Genomic DNA, 22298 nt, shown 5'->3' on the forward strand with positions numbered 1-22298 from the left:
GCCTCTCTATGCATACAAAGTAATTTCCTTAGTGCCTACCCACTTTGCCCTCCTGACTTTCCTTGACAGAAAATTTTATTTCCTTATTGATTCAGGTAAGAAGAAGATTTCTGCTGTTTCTTGTTCCATGTTTTGTTTTCAGTGGAGATTACAGAAACACAGATTGTTCTTTTGGGGAGGCGTTTGGGTAGCTGCTGATCATGAACAGTGTCGACAGGTTTCCTTTCTTCACTATGGTCCATTTTGGCTTTTGACATTCTTGAGACATAGTCATTATCTTCCAAAAGTCGAACATGATTACATCCACATGTGTACTCTTTTTACTGATATAGACGACCATCTTTATACGCCTTAGGAGAAAGTGGAACTGAAAAAATTATTTAAAAAAAATTTAGAATTCTTCAAAGAAAATTATTAAAATGTTCTTGTCCTTTGACCCAAAGAGCCTACTCTTAGTAGATAAAGAATAAAATGAAACTTCCAAAGGATCTATATGTACCAAAATACCACAGTAGCTCTAGAGGCTCTTATCTTCTTGGTGGATTAAAATTGAAAAAAATCTTTCCTTCTATTGGGTAATGATTAAACAAATTATAGGATCTGTAGGTGATGGAATATTCACATCCATAAGAAATAATAAAATAGACATTTTCAGAGGAAACTAGAAAGGTATTTTTGAACTGATGCAAAGCAAAGTGAGCAAAACTAGGAAGATAAGCTATATAATGGCAGGATTATGAAGAAATTTAACTTTGAAAGACTTTAGTATTCTGATCAATGTAGTGATAAAAACCTCGAGGTGAAATATGCCACTCACTTCTTCTGAGGAAATGATAAATTTAAAAAAGCACAGAGACAGGAGCATACATTTTTGGGTGTGGCCAATATAGGAATTTATTTTTACTGCACTATACATATTTATTATGCAACTCTTATTTATTTTATTCAGTAGGAGAGGGGCAGTGAAAGGAGCAGATTATGATGCATGTGAAAATAAATATTTTTTAAAAGAAAGTCCCTCTATATGAATAAAATATTATATAATGAAATAAAATCTTTACAAAATATTTTATTTTTATCCTGGTAAAGACTGGCCAACAATCAAGTTATTGTGCATCATATATCACTAAGTAGAGTCAAAGTTATCAGCGATTAATTTTAGAACAAAAAGAAGCCAAGGCTTTAGTCACCATAATCCATTTTGATCAATCATAATTTATTCAGTGTGTTAGCTGATCATACAAAATTACATTAAACAAACACAAAATACTTTACAGGTTTATATTGTTTATTCCCTCCTCTGAAACTACCTGTATAACACAACCTCCTTGGGCCTCAGTCTTCTGTATCTGAAGAGGATACACTCTGTGATCTGTAAGGTTCCTTCTGCTAAGAGCCAAAGATGCTGTACACTTGGCTGACATTATAATTTTTCCCCCAATAGCAGGATGCCATCGAAAGCATGTTGGGTTGGGTTGGAAATCAGAAAAGATCAGTTCAAATTTTAGTTTTGTCACTCATAGCCTATGTGATCTTGGACAAGTCCCATGATCTCTCGGTGCCTTATATAGAAAATAGAGGGTTTACCTTTTGAGACTCTTCTGGTATTAATTAATAATCTATGATTCCATGACCCCTTTTAGAAGGCTAGCCTTCCCAGCATGATGAAGACCCCATGTCAAGCATCTCCTCGGACATGTGTTAGCTTTTAAGCACTGTGTTCTGGGTAACCTTTCAAGGTTATAAATTAGATAAACTTGTCTGTGCTTAGCAGAAGGAATTTCCTACAACAATGATATCACGGGTCTCTCTTCACAGGCTGCCTTTGAGAAAAGTGCATTTTCAGAATCACTGAGCACTAAGAATTTTCTTGGAGCAGCCAGGTGGCACCATAGTGCACAGAATGCTACGCCTAGAGTCAGGAACTGATTGCAGATCTTGGGCAATTCACTTCACCCTGTTTGCCTCAATTTCCTCACCTGTAAAATTAATTGGAGAAGCAAATGGCAAACTGCTCCAGTGTCTATGCCAAGGAAATCTGAGATGGGGTCACAAAGAGGCAGACACGACTGAAGTGACTGAACACCAGCAACTTTTGAGATCAGTCCCAAAGTGGAACGAACACCTCAGGTAAGTGACCTATCTATCTCACTGCCCAGAGTCTAGATCATTTCTTAGATGTTAGGGAAAAAATTTCTTCTGGGACATAAATCGGATTGGATGGTTACTGAGCATCTTTCTAATTCTGAGATTCAATAATTCATTCCATGATAATAAAAGAGGCAAAGTAATCACAGTACTAAACTGAGATCTAGAATAGCCTTAGCGAATACTTTTGGGCCAACTTTATTTTTACAGAGAACAAACTGAAGCTTAATGTATTCAACATTATACAGGTAAATAAGTATCAGAGGACAGCCTAGGTTTTCTGACTCCACAATCTGTATTCTTTCCAATGCAGAATGCTACCTTTTCCTTTAGCTGTTCAACTTCTAATGTTTCCTATCTTTACTCCAACTAAGAGGCATTAAAAGGCCACATTGCCCATCAGACTGTTAGGGAAAAAAATCCAACAGCCACCCAACAAATTTGATGATGCTGGCAAATGACCAAATGTACAGAGCCACTGATCTGGACTACATCCTATGGACCTGGTCTAAAATCCTCAGTGAGAGTGAGGAGACCTCACTAGTAGTCATGGATCTGCCCCTAACCAGCTGCACAATCCTGAGCAAATCACATAAGGTTTCTCCACTTCAATTTCCCCATCTATAAAAAGATAAAAGTAGATTAGAAAAATTCAGGGCTTCTTAAACTTTTCCACTCATGGCCCTTTTTCACCCAAGAAATTTTTCATGGCCCCGAATATAACAGGCATATAAAATGATTCAATCATAATTTCATGACCCCCACATTACAAGATCCCAGTTTAAGAAGCTGGGGACTAGATGATCAATAACAGCTCCTTCTGATCTATGATTTTACAATTTAACTATTAATCCTGTGCCAGTACATTTTCATCTCTGCATTCCTGGGAAAGAATTTATAAGCTGTAAGAATGAACAATCCATGACAAAAGGCCTGAATCCAAGAGAAGAGGAAGTACATCAATGGGAGTGACAAAAGACCTGAGTCCAAGAGAACAAGAAGGAAAGCAATGGGAAACCAAGGTATCTTGAGGAATCTTACAGATAAGAGTATCTTCTTTGGATATCAGGGACACTTGGATCCCTGATCATGTCATTGTGTGCATCTTTCAGTTTCTTTGAAAGACTATTTCCTAAAGCTGATACCCTTCTAAGTATAGCCCAGAGCTGTAAAGCAGAAGGAAGAGTTAATGTATTGGAAAGATGTTGAGAATAAAAGGAAGAAGAGACTGATATTGGTGATGGTATTTTAGGGTTGGGTTTAATACACTTACCTAAAAGCCCCATTGTAGCCATAGTAGTTTTCTCTGGTACTAGAAGCACATTTATCCAAAATTGGTGAGTATCGATTGCCAATACATAAGGCACAGAGATTGGAAGTAACATCAGCACCAGGAGCACAAGATTCACTGAAGTATTTATCTACACAGAGAAAAGACAGTGGTTTCTACTTGAATAATATGAGTGCTTCCTTTTATTTCCCATGTTAAAAGCCTCTATTTTAAATTACATAATTGCCCCAATTAAATGAAGATGTGATCATAAGCCCAGAACCTGAAATAAATCAGAGGTTCAGAGATAAGGCAACATTGCAGGGAGAGAAGGTGACCCCCCCAACACACAGACCTGATGGTGATTTTTTTCTTTTTTAAAAATAGTTAAAATTTCATAAAAAAACCCAGAAAAAGACAGAACATGGTAAGTAAAAATATATATTGCCATGTGCCCAGCAGAATAACAATATTCAATATATTTCCATTTCAATAAAACAAAGAAGTCATATTTATGACTGTCCATTTTTTTTGTTCTTGCTTCCATCTAGGTTATTCTTTTGTTCTTTACTGTACACTTTTTACTTTATTCTTTTTTCAGATGGTGATTTAAAAAATCACTCAAGGCTCCTATTTAGAAAGTCAATTCATATACCACACCATAATCCAGGTACATTGGTGACTGCTTTTCTCCTTCAAATGTGTCCTTGATATGTTTTAACCTGATTCTACACGTATAGAAATATTTAGCACTCTCTACCACCCAAGGTAACGAGGGACTTCACAGTGTAAATTTCCTGAAGTCTCTAACAATTAGAGAAAATCAAACAAATAACTTCTTCAAAGAACCAGCTTACCAAATACACAGGAATGGGTTTGGTTGTATATCAGACCCATGGGAATGTTCCAACCAGCACTTCTGCCTACTGCTGTGTGGCAGGATTTCTTGTGTTTCAGTGAATTCCATGAGAGATCAGTACCTGACCTAACAACAGCCACAGCATAATAACCTTGAAAATAACAGACACAAAAAAGCAATAGTTAGCATTATGAGCCATTCCAGAAAGGGCCATTTGATGCCACTAGACCAAACTTACTTCATGCCTTGGGGAAAACAGATATATAAATGTCCTCAGACTTATAGGAACCAGAGCATTGGAAGAACCTCAGTCTTTTACTTAATTTCTCATGACCAGAAAGTTATCCATACTACAACAAACTCAGCAAGTAGTCATCCAGACTATTCTCAAAAGACTTTCAGTTAAAGAGAATCCTATTATTTCCTAAGGAAATCTCTCCCATTAACTATTTGTATTCAGTCATTTATCAGTAATATCTGACTCTTTGTGACCCCATTTGGGGTTTTCTTGGCAGGGACACTAGAGTAGCTTGAGTTTCCTTCTCCAGTTTATTTTACAGATGGAGAAACTGAGGTAATCAGAGTGAAGTGACATGCCCAGGGTAACACAACGATTAAGTTGTCTGGCTGGACTTGAACTCAGGAAGATGGACCCAGTGATCTATCCTGTGCCACCTGGCTAACCCTTCCATCGCTGGGTTTACCAATTCAGACTCACCCTGAGCAGGTTTATTCACACAGTCCTTCCCATGACTCTGTCCATCCTTAGGTGCTGAAAAAATAAAGAAGCCAAAGGAATGAATCTTCCATCTGCATTCACTAAATATCAGGTTTTCTTAAGCATGAGTGCTTACACCACTACAATGTCATTCCATTCCATTCCATTAAGGAGAATCCATTCCATTCTATTCAGGAGAATCTTTGATTCTCTACAGTTTAGAATAACATGAAAAATGAAAATTCATTCCTATTCAGCTAACTTTGCTTCCATTTTGATCCCACCCTTAGAGTGTTCAAATGACTCAGGCCCATATTTTCTTTTTCTTTGTGCTTTTTGATCACTTCAGGGTTTATTAGAACCGTTGCATACCAGAAACAAGATATAGCATATGAACCTTTGTTATATATTTATATATGGTATTTGACCTTTGCTATGTATGATATATATATGTATACATATATATATATCATACATTGCAAAGGAAAAAAAAAGAGAAGGAGCTAACCTGAGCTCTATCAACTATCTCAGGGCTATAAATGCTTAAATGATTATTAGTGAGTCTAATTTATTCGTTTGCTATTTCCCACCCTTCTTCTGCTGCCCTAGTGAGAGCTCTGCATAAAATCTTTTGTTTAATTGCTATTTTAAGAAAGATTATATTGGGTCATCCTGAGATTATTTAAAGAGCCTCAAAAATAATAGTTTTTCTTTGTCTTTTTGAAAAAGTTTCTGTTAAGGACAATATGCAGTTTGGGGTATTTTTCTATGTATTGGGTATTTTAAAAGCAAACTGATAATTGTTTAAGTTGTGAACTTATTGAGACAAAATAAAAAGGGAGGCCAGGAAAGCTGTATTGGGACCTGGAGGAGGATCTGTAGAAGAGCATCTTGCTCAGATTGAAGCCAGTTTTCCCTCTGAAAGACCTTCTTGGGACCCCAACTCCCAGCAGGGTGGTGCTGGGCTCTCTGCTTATCACAGATACCTTCTCCAGGGTCTTAAAGCTGCAGCCAGAAAGCCTGACATGACCAAGATTTCTGAAGTTACTCAGGGTGCAGAAGAATCCCCGGGAGCATTTATAGAAAGGTTGTATGAAGCTTACCGAACTTGTAGCACAATTGACCCAGAAGCTCCCGAGAACTATAGATCTGTGAAGTTAGTCAATCTGCTCCAGACATATGCAGAAAATTACAGAAGCAGGAAGGTTTTGAGGGCATGAATATCTCTCAACTAGTCGAGATAGCTCTGAAAGTCTCTAATACTTGAGACACATCAGGTAAAGAGTGTGCCAAGGCAGTAGTGGCAGCCATGAGAGAAGCAAACAATTTCCCTGGGAGTATTTCCCAGCCCCGTGGGCGGCAGTCATTGGGCTCAGACCAGTGTGCCTATTGTAAGAAAACAGGGCACTGGAAGAGAGAATGCCCAAACCGAAATCGTCCCAGGAATGTCCTTGCTCTAGAAGGGACAGGCTGAGGCGGCCCTGGTTCTCTTTCTCTCTCTCTAGACCCCCGAGAACCTAGGGTATGCTTACAAATTGGGGGTCAGCCTGTTGAGCTCCTGGTGGATACTGGAGCTACATACTCCGCTTTAACAAAACCTTTGGGTCCATTATCTCCGAGATCTACCTCTATACAAGGGGCTACTGGTAAAATTGTTTCTTATCCCTGGATTACTGAGCCATCTAGGACGTGGCACAGTAACCCACTCGTTCCTGGTTATGCCAGACTGCCCAGACCCATTGCTTGGTAGGGACTTGCTTCGAAAACTTCAGGCATCTCCTTTTCTGAAGACCAGGCTTCTCTAACCTTAAGTCCTCCTAGTCCGAAACATCTTCTTAAAGCTCTCCAATTTGAACATATCTTAGTGGCTTCCCCTGCTGCGTCGCCCTGTCCTGCTCACTCCCCTCTTCTTTCTCAGCTGCAAGCTGATTTCCCTCAGGTGTGGGCAGAAAATAACTCTCCAGGTCTGGCTGCTCATCATGCACCGGTGGTGGTGCAGCTTTTGGCTACTGCCTCTCCTATTTCTGTTAAGCCGTATCCTATGTCTAGGGAAGCGCTCCTAGGTATTTCTGTTCACATTAACCGATTGAGAGAAGCTGGTATCTTAGTAGCCTGTAAGTCTCCTTGGAATACCCCTTTGCTTCCAGTTGAGAAACCTGGGTCTTCGGACTATCGCCCTGTTCAGGATCTTAGGGAAGTTAACAAAAGGGTTGAAACTATTCACCCCACTGTTCAGAATCTGTATGCTTTACTCAGCTTGTTACCTCCTACACATTCCGCATATACTGTTTTAGATCTAAAGGATACTTTCTTTTCCATACCCCTTGCGCCTGTCAGTCAACCTCTCTTTGCTTTTCAATGGATAGATCCCCAAGGGGAATTCTCAGGTCAGCTTACTTGGACTCGACTGCCTCAGGGCTTTAAAAATTCTCCTACACTGTTTGGAGAAGCTCTCCATCTGGACCTCCAGCCCTTCCACAAGGAGCATTCTTATTGCTCCCTGGTCCAATATGTAGACTACCTTCTCCTTGCAGCCCCTGATGAGTCTCTTTGCTTGAGGGCATCCCGTGCCCTTTTGGGACTCCTTCAATCCTTAGGTTACAGGATCTCGGCTAAAAAGGCTCAATTCTGTCTTCTTGAAGTGTCTTATTTGGGGTATGTTCTCAAGTTTGGACAACGATCCCTGTCTTCTGAAAGTATCCAGGCTATCCTGTCTATTCCAGTCCCCACTACTAAGAAACAGGTTTGAGAATTTTTGGGAACAGCTGGATATTGTCGCCTATGGATTCCTTCCTTTGCTGAGATAGCAAAACCTCTTTATTCTGTCACAGCTGGACAGGGTCCCCTTGTGTGGGGCTCTGAGGAGCAAGCTGCCTTTGATTGTCTCAGGACCGCCCTTACCAAGGCCCCTGCCCTAGCTCTTCCCGATATCACAAAGCCCTTTCATCTTTTTGTGGCGGAAGCTACATGTATTGTGAAGGGTGTTTTGACTCAAACTCTTGGGCCCTGGCGATGGCCTGTTGCATATCTCTCTAAACGTTTGGATTCGGTAGCAGCTGGGTGGCCCCCCTGTCTTAGGGCCATAGCAACGACTGCCCTCCTGGTAAAGGAAGCTGACAAGCTTTCCTTGGGCCAGTCTCTTTCTGTTTCAGCCCCTCACTCTGTGGAGGCTTTGCTCAGGTCTGCCCCTGACAGGTGGCTCTCTAACGCTCGCATTACTCACTATCAGGCCCTGCTTCTCGACCACCCCCGCCTCCCTTTCTCTAACTCGTCTGCCCTGAACCCTGCCACCTTGCTCCCAGATCCTAGTTCTGACCCGGTCCCCGTGCATGACCGCTTCCAGCTCCTTGAGGAGTCTCAGTCAGTAAAGCCTGATCTTTCTGACGTCCCGCTGAAAAACCCTGACCTGATCCCTTTTACTGACGGGAGCAGTTTTGTTGTGAGGGACACACGTGTTTCTGGGACAGCAGTGATGGATTATCCTTCTCTCTCTCCCCTTTGGTCTTCTTTCCTCCCCTCTGGGTCATCTGCCCAGAAAGCAGAAATCGTGGCTTTAACTCAAGCCTTGTGCATAGCAAAAGAAAAATCAGCTAATATCTATACTGACAGCTGCTATGCCTTTGCAACAGCTCATGTCCATGCCTCTCTTTACAAAGAAAGGGGCCTGTTGACATCCGCTGGGAGGGAAACTAAGAATAAGGCAGAGATACTTTCCCTGCTAGATTCTATCTGGTTCCCCTTCTCTGTTTCTATTATTCACTGCTCAGCTCACCAAACTGGTGAGACAATGGAAGCAGTGGAGAATCGGGCTGCGGATGCAGCAGCTCGCCAAGCCGCCATCTCCTCCCCCACCTCTTCCTTGCCTTTGGCAATCGCTCCCCTTCCTCCGGTACCTGCATACTCCCCTTCAGAGGATTCTTTGGCTTCTCAGAGGGGAGGTCAGAGGGAGGGAGCTTGGTGGTACATAGAGGACAAGATTTTTATTCCACAAGCATAAAGCAGAATGCTGGTGAAGGATTTGCATGATTTCACTCATTTGGGTGAAAAGAAAATGCATCAGTTATTGAGCAGATATTATATAAAGGATGTTAGCCAATTGATCAGAAGTTACATTCATAGGTGTAACACTTGAGCTAGAGTAAATATGCAAAGAATTAAGGTAGCCCATGTGGGAATCAGGCTTAAGGGACACATCCCTGGGGAAAGATGGGAAGTAGATTATACTGAGGTACAGCCATCAACAGCTGGGTACAAATACCTGCTAGTTTTTCAGGTTGGACAGAAGCCTTCCCCACCCGAAATGAAACAGCTCTCACAGTGGTCAAAAAGATACTAAATGAGTTACTGCCCCGCTTTGGTCTTCCAGTGGCCATAGGGTCTGATAACGGGCCTGCCTTTGTTGCCAAAATATCACAAGGCATAAGCAAGGCCCTGGGCATCGATTGGAAGCCCCACTGTGCTTACCGACCTCAGAGCTCTGGACAGGTAGAGAGAATGAATAAAACACTAAAAGAATACCTTACAAAGCTCGACTTAGAGACTCAGAGCTCTTGGGTCCCGCTCCTGCCATTTGCACTACTGAGGAGTAGATGCACTCCCAACAGAATGGGTTTAACTCCGTTTGAAATTCTGTTTGGGAGGCCACCTCCGATTTTACCCGTGGCCAGGGAACATATAATGGCTGAAGTTTCTAACTCCTCCCTTATCAAGTTTCTACAGGCCTCACACAGGTTTCACACCTCGTATGAGAAGCCCTTCCAGTTCCCTTCTCTGAACAAGCGCATCCGTTCCAGCCTGGTGATGCAGTCCTGATAAAGACATTTTCTACCTCCCGCCTGAAACCCAGGTGGAAAGGAACTTATCCTGTGATTCTCACCACGCCCACAGCTGTTAAAGTTGAATCAGTCCCCGCCTGGATTCACCACAGCCGAGTGAAACCCGCGGTCACCACAGAGTGGAAAACAGAGATTGGTGACGACCCCCTGAAACTGAGACTGATCCGTTCCTCCGGTCCTTGATTTCCCCCAAAGACTCTGGGTGGGAAACCCTGGGAAGATTAATCCTTGTATTTACTCTGTTATTTTGTGAGTGCCTAAATTGTCTGTATATCCCCCCTAAGGGCTCCTTTCCCCTTTCTCCGTTTCTAGTCTGGAAGTGCTATTATGGGATTTTTCTTAATTCTCTTCCTCCTTCCTTTGTTTTCCAAAGCTCTGGGAAACCCTCACGCCCAAAGCCCAGATGGACAATGACCGTTAGAGACCTTGCAGGAGGTCCCTCCTTTTCTGCACCTACTACTCAGGCTCAGAACCCTCGATGACAGTAGATCCCTCCCTGGCTCCCTGCTTCTACTTCAAGGTTCCTACAGACCCCCGCTCCGACTTCGCCCTGGTGTTGGGTGGTGCTCACTCCCAGGAGATGACTCCTTTAGGATGACCATCCAAACCTTTGACCAGCAGACCCAGACCACAATGGAACCCCCCCCCCCCCCGCATTATCCTAATGATCCAGGAACCGTCCCACCAGAAGTGGGAACAGTCCCGAACTCTTACCCTTTGTTCCCGAGCAGGTAGCACGTTCGAATTCAGCCACTACCTCCTAGTTCAGCGTAAAGATCCGCCCCCATCTAAGCCCGTGGGACCTCTGACTGCTTTACTAGTCCCACCTAGGACACCAGTCCTGGCTGATCCTTTTCTGCCTCCACCATCCTTAGCTCCACAGACCCCTGCTCTGACCCAAAGTCCTATTATTCCTGACCCCTTAGTCCCAGTTGACAGACCCCCTGAATCCTTGGTTCTCACTCTATGCTTGATTTGTTGCCCATAGTGAACTCCTTTTGAACTCCACAAATCCCCAGCTGGGCCATGATTGCTGGCTCTGCTTTAACTCTGAACCCCCTTATTTTGTGGGGATTGCCCTGACAGACTCCGTTCCTGGAACCACTTCTCAGTCTGACTGTACCTGGGAGCAGCCTAAAATCACTCTTGGGAGTCTCCAAGGTACAGGAACCTGCTTGGTGGCTGCTTCCATGAGTCTTTCTGACCCTCTCCTCCAGTTCTGTAACCCCAGGTCTTTGATTAATATTTCAGCTTCCTCATCAGATGTTGCAGTTAGGTATCAAGCCCCTGAAGGTTCATGGTTTGCCTGCAGGGATGGCCTGACCAGGTGGGCTTATTCTGCCCCTCTCCTCAGAAGGCCAGACTCGTTCTGTGTCCTGATAGCGGTATTCCCCAGCCTGGCTGTCCTTCCAGGAGGGGACGGATGGAGCCACTTCTGGTCCCAATCTTCCCCCATGGAGACAATCAGACAGAAACGGGCTCTGCCGTTCCTTCCCCTCTTAGTGGGGTCGGGCTGGCAGGCACACACACACATACACACACACACACACACACACACACACACACACACACATTCAATAAATTTAAGTGCTTCTTTATCACCTCCAGGACCAAAGATAAAAATACTGTGTCATTCAAAGTCTTTAATAAGCGTTACCTCTGTATCACCCTCCTCAATTTTTTCTTTTTATATTCAACATCTCTGTCACACTTTCTCCTTGCTGCTCCATAGAGGAGACACTACATATCCCATCTTTGGGCATTTTCACTGCATGTCTCCAGTACCTAGAATACTCTCTCTGCTAATCTCTACTTCCAGGCTTTCTTCAAGTCCTAAATAAAATTCCATCTTCTTTTTTTTTTTTTTTTTTTTAATTTTTTATTTTATTTTATAATTATAACATTTTTTGACAGTACATATGCATGGGTAATTTTTTACAACATTATCCCTTGCACTTACTTCTATTCAGATTTTTTCCCTTCCTCCCCCAACCCCCTACCCCAGATGGCAAGCAGTCTTATATATGTTAAATATATTACAGTATAATTTAGATACAATATATGTGTGTAGAACCGAATTTTTTGTTGCACAGGAAGAATTGGATTCAGAAGGTAAAAATAACAGTTTACATTCATTTCCCAGTGTTCCTTTTCTGGATGTAGCTGGTTCTGTCCATCATTAGTCAATTGGAATTGGATTAGCTCTAAAATTCCATCTTCTACAAAGATCCACCCTCCAAAAAGTCTAGTGCCTTCCCTCTGTTAATTATTTCCAATTTTTCTGCAAATAGCTTGTTTGTATATAATTGCTTGCACATTGCCTCCTGCATTAAACTGGAGGCCTCCCTAAGGACAAGGATTATCTTTTTTCTTTGTCTAGGATTTGGCACAATGCCTGACACATAGTAGGCATTTAATGGATATCTATTGATTGATTAACACTGCTTCTTAGAGTAATAGAGGTAGTGTCAGTTATTAAAAGTGTAAGGTGATGCTACTGATTATGCACAATCTCTGTCACAATTTTTATACGTCTCAAATTAAGCTCTCATAAACTCCAAGAGTCTGGGCCTGAATCTTAGCTATGTTTTCTACATAGTTATCAGAGTTCAAAGAAACCCAAGAAAGCAAGTAGTGTCCAATTCTTTCACTTTCTAATTGAAGAAACTAAGACTTTGAGAGGAGGGGTGATTGGTCAAAAGTCACATAAATAAGACTAATCTTTGAACTCAGATTCAACTCTAAATGTGGTGCTTTTTTACTATAACCTACAGCTTCTCCTGGCCTCTAGCATTCTGCATAACCATATGTACTCAGTTTCTCTTTGTTGGACTGAATTGTGCAAGATTGCTATAAAGATCCATGTGCCACCCTTGGTCCTGATGTCATAGTTCACTGAAACCTAGAGGGAATCACATACCATCTACATTATCCAAGACGGTGCTGTGTTTCACAAAAGCAACATCTCCTTTATTCTCAGCCAGGCATCTACAAAAGATGAAAAGCAAGTGAGCATTAAGATTCTCTTTCTTGAAGAGAATCTTTTCCAGAATCAAACAATTTTCTATTATAGAAGTGTGGACTTTAAAGCTGGAAGGGCCCTTGGAGGACTTTGAGTCTAATCTCCTCATTTTCCAAATAACAAAACTGAGGTCCAGGAACTTTGAGCAAACAAAAGCAAGATTCCAACCCAAATCCATTGACCCAGGAACCAGTGATTAGTGATTAATTATGGAACAAAAAGAAGTCAATGCTTTAGTCACCATAATCCATTTTGGTCAATCATAATTTATTCAAGATACTACTGATGATACCAAGTAAAATGAAGTAGTAAAAACATTTAAATTTCTATTATCAGAGCACTTTCCCCCAAATAAATCTAACAGCATTATGAACCATTTAATAAGAACAGTGGAATTGCTTCTCATCAACAAGTGTTTAAAAATTTGGAAAGATTTTAATTCAAAAGCCTCTTTGTGAGATGACTCACAGAAATTTCCACTTCCTCATCTGATGTAAGCCACTATGGGGGTAAAGGAGGGTGAGGTGGGAGAGAAAATTGAGAAGGAAGGTGAAAATATTTCCATTCATCACATTTTGGCTTTCAGATTTGGAGTTTTACCTTTAAATGTTCTCCTTTACCTCTTAATCATTCATAAAATTAGCTATGGAACTATATTTTAAAATGTGGAAACAATACCTGCAGAGCATCAGGATGACTAAAAGCAAAAACAAATTGGAGACAGCCATTTCCATATTTACATGACTTCTCTATTTGGGATTTGATACCAAAACTAGATTTGAACTTTGTTTCATATTTTTGTTTATTAATAGTTTTGTTTCCTTGTCTCTGTAGACACCTTCATGTTATCCAATTGTTCATAATGGGCCAAAGTATATAATGTTAGTAACAACAATATACTTAATACCATCCACAGTATTAGTCAAAAGAAGAATTCTGAACTAAGGATAGAGGCGATCACAAAAGATAAAACGGGTATTTCCTGTTAAGTAACTTTGAAAATCTTTTGCCTAAACACAATCAGTATAACTAGGATAAGGGAAGAGGTCAATGGGATGAAAAAAAGTAATCTTTGCATTTAATATCACTGACATGGCTCTGATATCCAATATTTAGAGGGAACTAATATACATATATAAAACCAAAACCCATTGCCCATTGAATAAGTAGTCAAAGAACCTGAACAGATATTCCTCAGAAGAATTGCAAACCATTTTTAACTACTTCAGATTTCTCTAAATCAATTTGCAGAGAACTTAAAACAAATAAAAGCAAACAAAATACTTCTGAGGCTTCACTTCTAATGCAGGAAATTGGTAAAAATATCCAAAGATCAGAATAGACAATATTGGAGGAGTGATGGGGAAATGAGCACACTGATTTATTGTTGATGGAGCTGTGAATTTGTTCCATTCTTCAAAGAAAATTACTAAAATGTTCTTGTCCTTTGACCCAAAGAGTCTACTACTCTTAGTAGATAAAGAATAAAATGAAACTTCCAAAGGATCTATATATACTAACATACCATAGTAGCTCTAGAGGCTCTTATCTTCTTGGTGGATTAAAATTGAAAAAAGTCTTTCCTTCTGTTGGGTAATGGTTAAACAAATTATAGGATCTGAAAGTGATGGAATATTCACATCCATAAGAAATAATAAAATGGGACTTCCGGCCAAGATGGCGGCGTGGAGGCAGACAGCTGCTTGAGCTCCTCGTTTTCTCTCAGAACTTACTTCATGACAAGCCTCTGACTTAATGCTTGACCCAGAAAGAAATCCACAAATCACCAAGAGGAGACATCCTTGAAAGTCGCCAGAAAAGGTCTGTGTTTGCTCGGGGGAGGGTCAGTCAGACTGGGCGCAGACTGAGGACAGGCAGCCAGAGCGAGACAGGCAGCTCACACAGCTCAGACCGGAGGGGGAGGGGTGTGATCTCTGCCGTTTCTGAGAAAAGACTTTTGCCCCAGTGTGGATGCTCCGTCTTGGCAGCAAGCCTGGAGCAGCGGAGAGGGTGTAAACACCGGAGGTGAAGATTGAAACCCCAGAAAGCCAGCTTCTCTCAGAGCCCGGCCACCCCCAACCCCCACCTGGACTGACTTGGTGCGTTCTCAGAGCCTCAGAGCACAGACTCAGTACAGTCATTGCTGTTCTGTTAGTGGCTCTCTGCTGCCCTACCCCCAGTCTGTAGAGGAAGCCCATTAATACCATCCAGCCCCATCCCCCCCAAAACAGACCAATTGTTTCTCTTGTCAGTTTGTTTTTACAGGAATGGGTTTGGTTGTATATCAGACCCATGGGAATGTTCCAACCAGCACTTCTGCCAACTGCTGTGTGGCAGGATTTCTTGTGTTTCAGTGAATTCCATGAGAGATCAGTACCTGACCTAACAACAGCCACAGCCTAATAACCTTGAAAATAACAGACACAAAAAAGCAATAGTTAGCATTATGAGCCATTCCAGAAAGGGCCATTTGATGCCACTAGACCAAACTTACTTCATGCCTTGGGGAAAACAGATATATAAATGTCCTCAGACTTATAGGAACCAGAGCATTGGAAGAACCTCAGTCTTTTACTTAATTTCTCATGACCAGAAAGTTATCCATACTACAACAAACTCAGCAAGTAGTCATCCAGACTATTCTCAAAAGACTTTCAATTAAAGAGAATCCTATTATTTCCTAAGGAAATCTCTCCCATTAACTATTTGCATTCAGTCATTTATCAGTAATATCTGACTCTTTGTGACCCCATTTGGGGTTTTCTTGGCAGGGACACTAGAGTAGCTTGAGTTTCCTTCTCCAGTTTATTTTACAGATGGAGAAACTGAGGTAATCAGAGTGAAGTGACATGCCCAGGGTAACACAACGATTAAGTTGTCTGGCTGGACTTGAACTCAGGAAGATGGACCCAGTGATCTATCCTGTGCCACCTGGCTAACCCTTCCATCGCTGGGTTTACCAATTCAGACTCACCCTGAGCAGGTTTATTCACACAGTCCTTCCCATGACTCTGTCCATCCTTAGGTGCTGAAAAAATAAAGAAGCCAAAGGAATGAATCTTCCATCTGCATTCTCTAAATATCAGGTTTTCTTAAGCATGAGTGCTTATACCACTACAATGTCATTCCATTCCATTCCATTAAGGAGAATCCATTCCATTCTATTCAGGAGAATCTTTGATTCTCCACAGTTTAGAATAACATGAAAAATGAAAATTCATTCCTATTCAGCTAACTTTGCTTCCATTTTGATCCCACCCTTAGAGTGTTTTCTTTTTCTTTGTGCTTTTTGATCACTTCAGGGTTTATTAGAACCTTTGCATACCAGAAACAAGATATAGCATATGAACCTTTGTTATATATTTTTATATAGTATTTGACCTTTGCTATGTATGATATATATATGTATACATATATATATATCATACATTGCAAAGGAAAAAAAAAGAGAAGGAGCTAACCTGAGCTCTATCAACTATCTCAGGGCTTTAAATGTTTAAATGATTATTAGTGAGTCTAATTTATCCCTTTGCTATTTCCCACCTTTCTTCTGCTGCCCTAGTGAGAGCTCTGCATAAAATCTTTTGTTCAGAGCCTAGAGAGAGTCAAGCTAAAGGAGAAATATTCCCCCTACTTACTGTAGCTTTCTGCTAGGACAGGCACCAAACCACACTTGCCAGCAATGTAAACATATCCTCCATCAGTACTCATGGCATCAGCTTCCCCTTTCTGTGGAGGCAAAGTAAATCATTACAAAAACATTGTTTCACGGAGCCTAGGAGCCCTTCATCACGCCTGCCATCATATACACTTAGTGACAGGGTGATTGACTAGGGAGAAGGATGGGAAGTGTAGGAACTTAGGTAGAGTTTCATATGAGAAAATTACCTTGAATATCAACCTCATATAGCAGACCACAACTTTTAAAGTTATTTCTAAGGCTTCTGGCATCATAAACTTAGAGCTGGAAGTGATTTCCAAGGTATTCTAATTCAAGCCCCTCATTTTATAAAAAAGGAAGAAACTCGACAGTCTAGGATCCAATACAGGAGACATAAAACACATGGTTTCAAAATATTACATTTTATAAGTACAAAGCTTTTACTGCAGGAAAATCCCACTCTCTCTAACATGGGAAAGGGGGGGGGGATTTCTTCTATACTAAGTGAAGGTACACAGAGAAGGGTACAATTCTGTAGTGGGCAATAACACGTCTTTATGTGCACATAACAATGAAAAAAACATAATTTCATTGAGGCAGGGTATAAATTTTCCTGATGTTATCTACAAAGTACAAATTCTTTGACTCATCTCTGTCCTTATCACCACGCTAATAACACACTAGGGATGTCTAAGGAGACCCAGGCTTTTTTCTCAAGCACAGATTCCCAGGAGCACCCAAAAGCATTCACATATTAGTCTGTGACTATACTGAGTTCCTGGTCATGCAGGAAGGGACTCAAGTTGAGTGGCACAAAATGGACTGTCTAAATAAGGACAGCCATACACTTTGCTCATGGGAAGTTGGTCTTTAATGTAATTCCCTAACAGAGTAGCTCAGATACAGAAGAAATACTGTGATTATTATCATTTTTTATCATCTTCCTTCTGTGGAAGGAAATTCCTACTTTGAATTAAAAGAGTTTAGAATTAGATGTTACTTTCAATATGACCTATACCAAACTTTCCATTTTCCAAGCAAGGAAACTAAGTTCCAGTGAGCCAACAATGTTTTCAGTCACACAATTGATGGAACTATTAAACAGGATTCTGATTCTCCTGGGTTAAAGAGCCCCAAAACACTGATGCTGTACCAAAATGGGAGCACCTACCATTATCTTGACAATGCAATCTTCAGAGTTTTCTCCTACTGCACATTCAATGACTCCTCTACTGAACACACTCCATTCATCACATTTTTTCTTTTCATCATCATTTACTGTGCACCACGTCACCTTCTTGTCCCCTGAGGGATGAATCTTGTCTAGGTCATGACCTGGAAAAGAAGTCAAGAGTTTAAACCATTAATCTATCTTTAAAATGCACTATGCAAAAGCCTGAGCTATGACCAGTGAAAGAAGAAATGGCTTTCTGAAGGTTTGATCTTTTGAGTTTATTATGTATGGTAATACATTACAAAGTACATACAAACAAAGACCAGCGTCCTCAACTTAGGTCTGGGCCCTGAAAGCAAGGGTAGTTAGACATTTATACATTAAAAACAATTATTTAAATAAAGGCAATTAATCAGAAGGAAACAATACAACATTGAGTCACCTAATTGGATGAAAGAGTAGAGATTTTCTAACTTGGGAGGAAAAGCACAAACAGGTACAATTCTTGAAATCAAACTTGCTCCCTGTGTCTAAATAATCAGCACGGCAACAGTAACTGATTGATATGGAGCCAGTTTTCAGAGAAGAATTGCTTGAGATGTACAATTGTAAGAACTCTTACAGTTAGTTATTAAGAGAATCAGAATACAAGTCACAACACTGAATCACAGATCTAGACCTGAAAGAGCTCTCAGAGGCCATCTACTCCAACCCCTTCATTTTATAGAGGAATAAATGGAAGCAGAGAAAGTTTACACGACTTGGCCTAAGGTTCTGCAGGTAGCAAGCACTGTTTTTAACCTAGATGCTTCAACCCTAGAACAGACCATTTTTCATTTCCATTTCCACTCTCCCTATAGCTCGGATGTACTTTCCTTAAGTGTAATTAATAAGTATTAACTGTGTATATCAGATACATTCATATATACATATAAGATTTCCAAGATTCCTCCTGATTCCTCCTATCCCTGAAATTCTTTGATATATAATCGGATTCTCAAATGTATTATATGTATATATACATATATATAATATATATAAATATAAATATGAATAAATAAGTATAAGATCTTTCAAATGTTTGATTCAAATATATGATTTCTAGGGTCTCTTCCCCTGACATTCCTTGATTCTGTACTTCCCTAGTGATATCAACCAGGCATTGTGCTAGCGATTATGGATATTTAAAAAACAAAAGTAAAATATTCCAGAAGTTTACTTTCTCAATAATTTTTTTCTTTTTTGATATTTTCTTTTCCTTTTTTGCCTGAGGCAACTGGGGTTAAATGACTTGCCCAGGGTCACATAGCTAGGGAGTGTTAAGTGTCCAGGCCATATTTGAACTCAGGTTCCCCTGACTTCAGGACTGGCACTCTATCCACTCCTCCACCTAGCTGCCCCCTAAATAATTACTAATTAACTGATTTGACCTGGCCTTTCAAGGACTTCCCTACAGGATTTTAGAGTGTCATTTTCCTTTGATGGCCTCTGTTTTTCATGTCTTTAAAATGAGGGAAACAAATATATGATCTCTAAGGCCTTTTATATCCTTGAAATTCCCTGACTATGATTAAGATTCTCAAACTTATGACATTTATATGATTGAGATCTTTCAAATATGTGATTCAAATATATGACTACGAAGGTCTCTTCTATCCCTGACAGTCCCTGATTCTGTACTTCCCTAGTGATATCAGCTAGAAACTATGACGGGTAGGAAGATTTTCTGAGTTGCTGCACTGAGGATCATAGATATGATTGGAGAGAGGCATTCTGAAAACTTTAGAAATAATACTGAATATAATGTAGAACTTCTGTATGTAGTTCTTGAAATGTTTGCCCCCTGTCCTTCATTAGAACTAACTCTATAAAGCTCATTGGCTCAGATGGCAAATAGAACCATCTGGCCTAACAATCTACAGGAGACTAGTACAAGAAAGCAATTTAACTCCTCCGAATTTCAGTTTCTCCATCTTGCCAAAGATTTTGAAGAAGGATCGGATGCCTGGAAGCATTATAATGTCTTACAATGACTGCAACTGAGTTAGAATCATGGACCCATATGCTAATAATTTACTGCTTGGGCCCCCACTCCCCATCTCTGAAATGGACCAGAGTCTGCTTACCTTTCATAGGCTTGATGGCCTGGATGAATTTGTATCCTAGGTACAATTCATAGTCCATTTTTGGAGGTACTCTCAGAAGTCTATTAGCAGTGTCCTTAAATAGCAAGTCTTTTCCATGTTGGGAAGCAAATAGATTGAATTTCTCTGATTTGCCCTTGCCAAAATGTTCCTATTCAAGGGAAAAAGAAAACCATGAATGAAAATTGCTAACAAGGGAAGAGGTAACTCGGTGTGTGGCCCTTTTTGCCATATTCCTTCATGAGTTCAGTAATCTAACCTGTTTCCATACTTTTAATTACCATCTCTGTGCTTCACCAATCCCTTTATCCTGTCCTAATCCCTCTCAAGCTCCAATCTGTTTCTTTCCTCACCAACCACCTATTAGAAAGTTCTACAAACACCCAAAACAGATCTCATGATCTTGTCCCATACTCACATTTTTCTACTAAATGTTTCTATTTTAGTCCAGGCCTTCACCATCCTTCCATTTACTCAGGTTCACAATTTTGGAGTTTTCTTTAACTCCTTACTTTCCTCCTCCCCCAACTTTTATAATCTATGCGTAATTTTGTGAGCTTCACAACCTTTCCTATATGCATGCTCTTCTTTCGTCTCCATTTAGACCCCACTACCACTACCTTATTTCAGTCCCTAGCTTTGCCCCTGTACCATAGCAATAGCTTCCTAACTGGTCTCCCTGCCCTATTTCTTTTTCCTCTTCTCTCCAACATATCCTTCACATAGTTGGCAAAGTGATATTGCTAAAGCCCAGTGTTGACAGTGTTATTTCTCCCTTGCTCAAGAAGCTCCAGCAGTTTCTATCATCACCAGAATCAAAATATAAACTCTGTTACTTAAAGGCTTTCACATACTTCCAACCTACCTTTCCATTTTATTTTACACATTACTCTTTTTCACACAGTCTATTGTTTAGACTGGTCTTGCTATTGCAAATACAGAACACAGATCTTCTATCACCAAGTCCACTTTACATAGAATTCACTCTCTCTCCATCTCTGCCTCTTTGAATAACTTGGTGCCTTTAAGATTCAGCTCCAGTGCCACCCCCTCTACATAAAATTTAATCTGGCCTCCTCAACTGCTATTTATCTCCCCCATATACTACTGTTCTGTGATTTTCAGTCCCCTGGAGGAACTGATTATATGCTGTAATCCATTTATATTTTACCTCTTTCAGAACATCCTAACCATCTCTACCAATACCAGGTTTGTTGTGTAATCAGAGATTCCATCTTCTATATTTCATAATCTTGTCTATTTTGTAGATCCCTATTAATCTCCCAGTTTATCCATCTCCATTTATCTTCTCTAAGACTTTCATTTAATTGTATTCCAAAGCATAATGTACCCTTCTTAGGATTACCAGGTGAGAACTCAGGTCGTCTGGACAGTGACAAGGTGAGAACTCAGGTTGACTTGACAGCTCTCTGGCTCAGACCTTTGCTTCGGGCCTTTAAAGGGAATTTATACCTTAGGAATTCTAAGAGTTGCAAGTTCATTGATGGAAGTATTTCTCCATGTCCCGTTGAGTCCTTACTCGCCCATTCTCTGGGAGAATAAAAGGAGGGCAGTATTGGGTCTGAGAGAATCGACTCTGGGATAGAGTTTTGAAGTCAGGCAGGCTGAAAGGAGACCAGAATGATTTGAGAAAGGACAAGAAGTGAAGGAGATTCAGAGCTCCCAAGAAACCTGCACTCAGAGGAAAAGATTTTACCGATCTCCTCCCAGAGAAGGATTATAATTGAGCAGATGACCGGACCCTCACAATTCAAGAACATTACATACCCTAGTGCAGTTGAATGAGAAGCATCTTCTTAGTTCTTTTCCCTTTGAGAAATTACCTCTCATGACCGTAAACACTTGATTACACTGAGAATCATCTGTTCAATCATTTTCTTCCAAAATAATCACAAAGGAAATATTCAGCCGCACTAAACTTGATATCAAAAAGAATAGAGTTCCAATCTGGCCTCAGATACATAGTAGTTGGGTTGCTTTGAGCAAGTAATTTAATTGTAAAATGAGGATGACTTCTATGTGGCACAGTGCATAAGGTGTTGGGATGGAGTCAAGAAAATTCATCTTCCCAAGGTCAGATCCAGTATCTGATACTATTTATGTGACCCTGCACAACAACCCTGTTTACTTCAGTTTTCTTATCTGCAAAATTATCTGAAAAAGGGAAGGGAAAACCACTTTAACATCTTTAAAAAAATTTAAAAAGGAACAGGAAATTAGAACATAATAAGAACTTAGCAGAAGGAAAAAATAATCAATAGTGATATGAAAAAATTCTCTAAATCACTAATAAGTAAATTTTCTAAATTACTATTAAGTAAAGGGATGAAACTTAAACAACTCTAAGGTAATGCCTCACATCCCATCAAACTGAATTTGATGTTAAAAGCAAAATGACAATAGATGAAAGGGCTGTGGTAAAAGAGGCACACTATACTTTTGGGGA

General features: G+C 40.4%; 1 long non-coding RNA gene and 1 pseudogene across 1 annotated transcript; one reads left to right on the top strand and one right to left on the bottom strand.

Annotated features, from left to right (window-relative positions):
- Nucleotides 1-1195: 1195 nt before the first annotated feature.
- LOC141564755 (serotransferrin-like) overlaps nt 1196-22298 on the bottom strand; it is a 29885-nt pseudogene continuing 8782 nt past the window's right edge.
- On the top strand, nt 1993-16496 carry LOC141564766 (uncharacterized). The gene is made up of 5 exons (XR_012488702.1): nt 1993-2130; nt 3011-3170; nt 12605-12838; nt 14468-14673; nt 15657-16496. It is a non-coding gene; the product is annotated as an uncharacterized LOC141564766 (long non-coding RNA).

The sequence above is a fragment of the Sminthopsis crassicaudata genome, chromosome 3 (genome assembly GCF_048593235.1).
Source record: "Sminthopsis crassicaudata isolate SCR6 chromosome 3, ASM4859323v1, whole genome shotgun sequence".
NCBI classification, from domain to species: domain Eukaryota; kingdom Metazoa; phylum Chordata; class Mammalia; order Dasyuromorphia; family Dasyuridae; genus Sminthopsis; species Sminthopsis crassicaudata.